This window comes from Ovis canadensis, chromosome 17 (genome assembly GCF_042477335.2).
Source record: "Ovis canadensis isolate MfBH-ARS-UI-01 breed Bighorn chromosome 17, ARS-UI_OviCan_v2, whole genome shotgun sequence".
NCBI classification, from domain to species: Eukaryota; Metazoa; Chordata; class Mammalia; order Artiodactyla; family Bovidae; genus Ovis; species Ovis canadensis.
The window spans coordinates 54711513-54720959 of NC_091261.1; the positions used below are offsets into that span (position 1 = coordinate 54711513).

The following is a 9447-nucleotide window of genomic DNA, read 5'->3' on the forward strand; positions in this document are numbered from 1 at the left end:
TCTCTTGTCTTGAGGCTGGGCAAGCACAGGGCATGCAGGCCTGCAGGTGCAGCCCAACAATTTGTTTACCAAACATTTGCTTTTCCATCTGCATGTGAATTGCCTTCCTCCCCTTTGAGGTCCCAAACCACTATCCCCTACACCTCCTCTTTTGTCTTTAGCTGAAGGTGATGTTTAACGGGAAGGTCTGAGCCACCACGGTCACTGCCACTGCTGCACCTGCTGCTGGCGATCAGGAGAGTCGTGTTTGTGCATGTTTCATCAAGCATGTTTCCAACACATAGCGTGCAGACAGTGCACCTTGGGCTACTTCCCTGTGTGTGTGGACAGGTGCCCCTCCAGTGAGGTTGCGACTGTGTACGCCTGGTGACAGTTGTGGCACCTGAGGGGTTTATCTTTGTTGTGCTGCAGCCTGCGGGCCTACAGGTTGGAGTTGTGTGAGGCTTTCTCACAGCCTGGGTATGCACATTTGTACAGCTTGTCCGTGGTGTGGATTTGGGTGTGCTGCTGGAGGTGAGAGAGCTGGCAGAAGGATTTCCCACTGAAATTACAACTGAGGTGGCTTGGCCCCTCAGTGGATACAGATGTGCTGGGCTGGGTGGGAGCTATTGGCAAAGGTCTTGAAACAGGGTGGGCACTTGTGGGGCTTGGCCCCAGTGTGTGACTTGGAGTGGGTCTGCATCTCTGACCTGAGTAGAAAGTCAGGGAGCACATCCATCACCTGAAGGTCTTGCTGTCTTTCTGATGACCATCCTCATCCTTAGAGGAAAGAACATACGGGTCATTCATCTTAGGCAGCCCTGATTCCAGCACCTGGTTCTTCTTTGAGCCCCAGAGGCAGCCATGGTGCCAGCTCCACCACCACCTCCTTCCTCTGCGGGGGTCAATGCTACCTCCTTAGAGAGGTCAGGGACTACCTGCAGGGCTTGTGAGCTGGGGGAAGAGATAAGACAGTCATGAGAGCTAAAATGGGGAAGGTCTGAGCCAACGAGGCTGTGGCCACAAGGGAGCCTGAGAGGGACGTGATAACCAAATCAGGACACTTGATTGACTCACTTCTCTTCTCCACCTCTGAGAACAGGAGACTCCAGCGGTCATCAGATCTGTTGATGGCACAGTGACCACCGTAATGTTCTGTGTAATGGACACTTGGCTGGTCTGTCTTGGGTTCTGTGGCATCAGCTGGTCTGACTTTGATTCTGTGTCCATGCTGATGCCCAAGAGCAGGGACACCAAGGCAGGCACTGTCAGCAAGGTGGGGTTAGGGGGCAGAGCCAGCCCACAAGCCTTCTCTGGCAACAGCTGATCCTGCATCTTGTTAATGAAGATCATGTTCTCAGTCTGTCCTGAGGCCCATGCCAGGCCCCCCAGGCTTCACAGCTGCCACAGCAGCAGTAGCCACAGTCACCAAACAGTCTCCTGGGGCAGTCTTGCAAGGTGGGGATGTGAGGACAGCAACCCCAACCCTCCATTCCAGTGTTCCTTTGACCTAAACCCCTATAAGATAGTGGAGCATCATAAGGACATCTGCCTCACTGTCACCTGCAGCCCCACCCAGGTGGTGCACCTGGTGAGCTTATAGAGACCTGTGCTGCTGTCCACTGGGAAGAAGGGAAGGAAGTCCTGGTCCCTTCTTTCCCAACTCCTCTTGGTGGGAAAAATCCTCTTCTTTTTGACAGACCGTGGCTCCATCTCCCTGGGCCGCAGGCACAGACTTGGTTCACAGGATACCATCCTTCTTCCCAACTCCTCTTTGGAAGGAACGTCAGCCCTCCTGATGGGCAGAGTTCTGAGCTGGTGGTGTAATCCAGGAGCCTCCCCCCCTAAGCAAGGTTTTAAAATTGGGGGCTGGTGCTCAGGGAAGGGGTTCACTAATGACCTCACAGAGACATTTCCAGCATGGGCACTAACTCTCTCCTTACCCTTATAAAGCTCCAAACTTGGGCTGAGAAAGGGCTAGAGGCTGGTCTCCCAGATGTCAGATAAGAGGGAGCCCTAAATGCAAACAGCCTCCTGGTCTATTCTTGCTGGCAAAAGAATAGAGGTTCCTCCAGGACCCCCATCCTGGGAGCCGTTGTCCTCCCCTCAGGATCTCACTTCACTTCCTACCTAATGCTGGAAGGAGATGGGGAGTCAGATGCCCTTTATCTGTAAAGGGGCAAGGGCTTAGACGTGATTGCGAGAGATCCCCAAAGCGGTCGAGGGGGCTTAGGAAGTGTGGGTTATGGTTTTCCTTGGAGCTTCTCCCCTTCTCTGCCAGCTGAGGCCCTGTACTCTATCTCCCCATTCCCAATCCAAGGAGCTGTGAGTTCTTTGTGAAACCGCACAAGAGGAGCTGAAGAAAGGGGGAGTTTAGGGGAAATGCGATGACTGGACTTACCTTCCTAAGCCCCACAGTCAGTCGCCAGACAGATTTATATATAAAAATTCATATATGTATATATACCCATTCATATGGCCACCTTTGTTGTAACCATTTCTGTGTTTATAAATGCATTATCTCTGAAAAAAAAAAGAAAAGGTGAGGTTTTAGAGCATTTTGGAGAGTTACACAGTTTTCTTGGGTCTCTCCCAAGTATATCTGTTATTAAACCTTTATGTGACCTTCTCCTGTTCATCTGTTTTCATATCAACTTAAATCTAAGACCAGCCAGAAGAGGTGGAGGGAAATTCCTTCCTCCACATCAGCCAGACTTCCAAACTCTTCCTTAGATCTCTGATCTACAAGTTCTTCTCCCACCACCAGAATCCCTGTGTCTCCCTCGCCTGTGCTGCAGTCCCCCTTTAATCTCTGTTCTCAGAAGCAACCTTCCATGAAACCATGTCCCCTAAAACTGAGCTCCCAGGCCAAGTTCATGACTAACCTCTCTATCCAAAACTTCACCCACTTTCTTGTGCCCTCTGACCTCAACCCTGTGCCCACTGAACTCTCACCCCAGGGTCAGATGACTAGCAGTGCTGTTGCAGGTCTCATCATTAACACACAAAGTCAGGTTGTTTCTCCAGAGCAAGGTGAGCTCACCTACACCCGAGCCATGGACCACTTGGCCAGACGGTTGCAAACCCAGAGACATTCTGACCTTCAAAACTACGATTAAGAAACATCACAAGATGACAATTAACTCCAACCTCTTCATCTCCTCCCTGCTAGCTGTTTTGCCTCTGAGGACACGAAAACCGGTGAAACACACAAACATTAAAAATGGCAATTATGAGGGCTGTTTCCTCTAAGACCATCTGGGTCTGCTTTTCCTTCCTGCCTGCATTCTCTCTTTCCTAACTAGGAACTACACATGTCTGCTCTTTGGTACTCAGGAAAGGCCAAGGAGAATAAACGTTTCTCTACAAACAAGAAATGGGGGACAGAGAGGGTCTTTTGTACCTGGGAGGGCCCTGCAGAGTCCTGCTTGGTTTCAACCTCCCCTCCCATTTTCTTTGATCCTTCTCAGTCCTAAGGGGAGCACAGATGGGACAAGAAAAGGAAGAAGGATAGAAAGGGGGGTCATAAACTCAGCAGAGGAACTCAGTTTGGGGGGACTCGATTCCGAAGCTTGATTTAATCACATCGCCTTCCTACCATGAGTCCAGGGCTGAGCCAGGGCCAGGAGGAACAGCAGAATATTGCCTTCTCCCCGAAACTATCAACTTTCTGGAGACTCTCAGACACGTGATTCCCAGAGAACAGATACTACAGGAAGGAGGCAGATGACTACACTGTGATTTGAATATCAGAGCTACAGAAACTCAGAAAAGGGAGCGGTCAGGATTGACGGGAGCAGCCAGGAAAGGCTTCAACACACAGTGGGAAGCCTGACAAAGGACCTCACCTAGGTGCCTGAAGTTAACATCAACAGTGATAAGTGTCTTGAGAGCCTGCTCTGCTCCCTTGACACAAAGTGGTGAGGAAGCCCTTGACCTCTGTGATCTGTTTCCACAAAACCAATGACCCATCTAATCGTGAGAGAAACTCCAAGTAAATCCCAGTATGGGACAGCCTCAAAGGACCTGCCCAGTCCTCCTCCACAGGGTCATGGGCATCAAAACAAAGGGAGTCTCGAAAACTGTACAAGGCCAGAAAAGCCTGAACAGACACGACGACCGCATGTCATGTGGTGCCCTGGATGGGATCCTGGAACATAAAAAGGTAGAAGGAAGGGAACTTGAATAAAATATGGATTGCAGTTCAAAATAATGTATCAGTATGTGCTCATCAATTGCAACAATTCTGTAGAAAACCAGAAAGAGAAGAAAAATTGAAGTCAAATAAGAGAAATCCACTGCTTCAAGTTGGAAACCTAGACGATAATGATGATTTACTCATAAAAACGATGGTTTCCTGGTAAAAACACACATTAACAAAGCAAACCTAAAAATAAGGACAATGTAAACAGACCACAGGAGTGAAGCTACTGAGCACACACACACAAATAGATCAATTAGTACAGAAAAGCTTGGGATGGTGCTTAGAAATCTTCCACTGGAAAAGACCCCGGACCACTTGGGTTCACAGTTAATAGCTGAGTGTTAAAGGACCTTTAACAAATTCTGATTGTAATAACAAAGCTTGATATGATTACATATTTCATTTAATGTAGGATGTCCATGTTTACAAAACAGACTCACTTTCTGTAGTATTACAAATATACTGCTTATTAAACTGTGACTTTCACAACAAAAAGGAAAAGTTGTTAATGAGTTTACTTCCATTAAAACCAGAAAAAAATTTAACATTCTCATTTTGGTGTAAAAACCACATTTAAACTTAAATAATATTGTGAGTTTTAACACACACTTTTCAATGTGTCAACTTTTTCCAACAGCATCAACATGAGAATACTCTTTCAAGCAAGAGCACAGGGGCACTGGCCCTCAGGTGGCTGTGGGACTGGCCTGTCCCTGTGTGCATGTACAGCTCTGTAGGAGGACCTCTGTGACGGCTTCTGTAAGAAGCGCCACTCTGCACCCTGAGGAAGAACACCTTAACCAGGGATGCTTTTGTAAAATACTGTTGACCCTTGAAAACATAGGTTTGAACTGCTCGGATCTACTCCCATGTGGATTTTTTCCAACAGGAAATAGTGCAGAACTACACAATGCTGGGAAAGATTGAGGGCAGGAGGAGAAGGGGATGACAGAGGATGAGATGGTTGGATGACATCACCGACTCAATGGACATAGGTTTGGGTGGACTCCGGGAGTTGGTGATGGACAGGGAAGCCTGGTGTGCTGGGGTTCGTGGGGTAGCATAGAGTCAGACACGACTGAGCAAGTGAACTGATACTGATACACAATGCAAGTTGGTTGGATCTGCCAAGGCGAAACCAGGAGCAGGAGGGCGACCATAAGACTTTACTCCCTTACGACCACAGAGGGTGGTTGCCCAGTCGCCTGACTCAAGGGTCGCCTGTGGTCCTGCTGAAATTCTAGTGAGAAGGTAAAGAGAAGCCTGGGGTAAAACACAAGGACGAAGGTCCCATGCCCACATCCTACCCCACGTGTCCTACAGGAGCCACACCTGCAATCTACCCTCCCACCCATGTCCCTGAGCTTGGGTTGGGACAGCACGGCTGTCGGAGGGTAGCATCCTGCTCAGGTGATGACACGGAGGTGCCTTGGGGCCCACGTGTCGGGGGCATGGCTCACCACAACCACAACCACGAAACTTTGGGTGACTTCTCACTTGGGCACCACCAAGGTCCAAGCAAGCTTCCCTCGTGGCTCAGATGGTAAAAGCATCTGCTTGCAATGCCAGAGACCTGGGTTCAGTCCCTGGGTGGGGAAGATCCTCTGGAGAAGGAAACGGCAACCCACCCCAGTACTCGTGCCTGGAAAACTCCATGGGTGGAGGAGCCTTCTAGGCTACAGTCCATAGAGTCGCAAAGAGTTGGATGTGACTGAGAGACTTCACTTTCACTTTTCAAGGTCCAAGCATCTGAGTCCAATGAACACGGTCGCTGGCCACACAGGACCGGTTTCCCAGTGATCTAACCTTGCAGAGGCCCAGATTCAGTTGAAGCCCCGCCTATACACACACTGACCTGGGACTCCCCAGGGGTGGCTCCAAGGGGTGATGGCTCCATGCTAGTGTTTTTATACTGGGTTAGAGTTGATGGTGTCTGCACCTCACTTCCGTCCACACCCTCCACTCTCTGGATATGAAGGACGCAGTCTGGGCCCTCTGGCCACACCAACATGGATGCAGCTCCGCTGACACTCCCACCACACCCCAGAGCCCCACAGGCTTACAGGGGAGGGGCTGCCTGTCTCAGACAGAAGGAGGGGCTTTCCCCTCCTTTCCCCTTGGGGGGCTAGAGCTGCAAGTGCTTTCTGTCCAGGTCATAGGGGACCCTGAAGCCCCTAGGGAGGTGCCCTCTTGCTCAGCACCTTTAATACTTCAGCACCTCCAACCCCAGAACAGTCTCCTCCCAGCCCTCACTGGGCAGAAGATTCCAGCTCCAGACCCAAGTCCTGCAGCCAGGAGGGGTGGGGTCTTCTGCCTGGAGCCCCCAGTAAGCCTGATGGGGTTGCTCCAGGAAGGGCCATGGCATCTGGGGCCAGCAGGGAGAAGGCGGTCGCTGGCAGAGACAAGAACACTGCTATAGGTTGAATGATGAACCCCAGAAATTCATGTGTTGAAATCCTAACCCCCAGTACCTATGACTATGACATTATATGAAAATGAGTCAAGATAAAGTCATTCAAGTTGGCCCTAACCCTAGGGGTACTGGTATAAAAAGGGGGAATTTGGACATACATATACACGGGAAAATGCCTTGTGAGGGCTGGAGCTATGCTGTCCTAAGACAAGAACTCTAAGAAGCTGAGAGCCCTGAATCAGATCCTCCCCTGGTGCTCTCAGGCCTTTCCAACACCTAGATTGACATCCAGCCTCCAGGACCATGAGACCAAAAATTCCTGTTGTTCTAAGTCACCCAAATTGTGGAACCTTGGGCGGTTTTGTTTGTTTGGGCTGCATCACATGGCTTGTGGGATCTTAGTTCCCCACCCAGGGACTGAACTTGTATCCTAGGCAGTGAGAGCTCAGAGTCCTACCCGCTGCACCACCAGGGAACTAATTCCTTGCGGTACTTTGTTACAGCAGCCCTAAGGGATGGACACCAGCACCCTCTGCTCTGTTCCTTTCTCTCCAGACCAAGGTGGGTGGTGGGAGAGGCTGACCCACTGCTGAGTGGGCCCTCTGGCCCTGACTCGCTGGGACTTCTGGACACAGCTCTCTGCTTCTGGGGGCCATGGGAGGATGAGGACAAGGAGGAACAGGGGTGGCACCCTGGAGCTTGACACTGTACCCTGCACCCAGTCCCCACCCTCCTGGAGCTCTGAATGTCCAGGAGTAGCCAGCTCCACTCTTCATCTCCCTCCAGTCCTCTCCACCTGCCATCAGCAGTTTGGAACAGCCGCTGTGTCTTGATCTCAGTAAGGGAGACAGAAAGAGAAGACATGGGCATGGCATCTCACTAGTGTCCATGGCCTTTTATAGACAGGCTGGCAGGACAGACTGTGGGGCCAACATGCCTCTTCTCAGAGGGGCCTGGGGTCAAGCCAGGAAGCAGGGAGGGAAGTGGTTGAGCAGGCAGCCTGACTGACAGGACTCTGAGGGCAGAGCCCCAACCCCCCAGGGGATGAGTGGAGGAGGGTAGGGGGAGGAGCCTCCTGCCTTCACCCACAGATCTGACCCCACATAGGTGGCTCTCTGCGGGAGGTCCTCTCTGTCAAGGGTCAGCTCCAGACACTTTAGTCCATTTTCCCCAAAACAGACATGATACAGCTGCCAAGTCAGGGCTCTAGGACTTTCAGGATAGAGCCCAGTGTCTGCAAAGGTGGGAAGGAGGAAAATGCCGTGGAGGACCTCATGCAACCCGTTCACCACAGTCCTGCCTCTAATGTGACCAGCTGCCACACAGGTAACTCCTTGCCGGGCACCCAGGCTCTGCTGACCATAGGAGAGACCTGGACAGGCCCAGAGCTCTGCATGTTTCCTGGGAAAGTTGAGGGGTGGCACATCCTTTAGCAGCCCAGGGTGTTATGAGCCCTGACCCCCTAACCCTAAAGAATATTCACTAACTGTGCTGCCCTTTTGTGCAGAATTTGGATGAATGAAGGTGAGTAAGTCTAAAGAGTGTGCTTCATGTGGGGACAGCCTGTGTGGATAAAAGCGGGTTAATGATGCGCGTGGAACTCAGTTATTTACACCAACCACCATGGGGTGAAGGGTAAACCATAAAGTTGAAGAGTGACTCTTGGTGATGGGGTGAACACTGTATGGGCCTGTGGGGGCAAGTTGGTGATGTTTGAGATACTAGAACTGGGGAATGAGAGTAAAGTGCTCATGAATTCTGAGAGTTAGGTAAGCAGATTAGGGAGACTAGTGAATTAGTTAATACAAACTTTGATGAGAAACAGGTATTTGCATAGCTTCAGAGCACTGCCCCCTAAAATACTTACACAAAGAGAAAAGGAGTAACTATAGTGGAGAAGCTTGGCTGGGAACACCCTAACCAAGTGATGGAGATGAACACCGGCAGTGACGGGGTGAGCGAGATTCACGTGAGGCCCAGAGGATGCAGTAAGGACCAAGCATTACTTCTAGGATATCCCTTCCAAATGCATACCCCAAATTACATGGCCACTTTGGGGGACATTCTGCACAGAAACTGGTTTGTAATCCCCCAGTCAAGGTCCTGGAAGTCCAGGAGAAACCAGGGACCTTCACAGGCGGGAGGGCATTGAGAAATTTGCTGAGTAAATGCAGCCCGTGTTGTGGAGTGGATGCGGATTCTTTCATTCAGGGCAATATTGGGACAACTAACTGGACTTCCTCCGGGTCTAGCAATTAGGATTGACTTCCAGATTTTGATGGAGGAGCTGCGGACATGCAGAATGCCTTATCTGAAGGGAACACACAGAAGCATTAGGGTGATGATGGGCATCTGGTCAGTAACTTATTCTCAAACGGTTCAAAGAAAATGAGATACCTGTTTTCCATTTTCAACATTTTCTTAAGGTTTCGACTGTTTCCAAATAAATGTTTTAAAACTGAAAGGCCCTAGTTTTAGGGACCTAGAAGGTGAGTGGCCATCTGAGCTGCACATCTGTCACTCCTGACACTCAGCCCTGCGGTTCTGGGAATGACGATGGGATGGGATGGGGCTACGGGGGGGGGAACAGTGAGCGTGGGGGCCCTAGGGCTGTGGGGGGCTGAACACAGGCAGTCTCAGCTGAGACGTCCCCTCCAGGGAAGCTCACAGGGTCTCTTCAAGTGTCCTCGGTTCTCAGCAGCTCCCCCACTTCACCCCACCTTCCAGCAACTACCTGGAAGTGCCCCTTTATTCCTCTGCCTCCTCACTATCCTGTGAGCCCCAAGGGCACAAACCTGACTCTATTACCCATGATATTACCTCTGTCAACCAACATGACGGGAAAGCAAGG

The 9447-nt window shown here is 50.6% G+C and overlaps 1 pseudogene; it reads right to left on the reverse strand.

Annotated features, from left to right (window-relative positions):
* Positions 1 to 420: 420 nt before the first annotated feature.
* On the reverse strand, positions 421 to 6194 carry LOC138422289 (zinc finger protein 384-like; annotated as a pseudogene).
* Positions 6195 to 9447: the final 3253 nt, after the last annotated feature.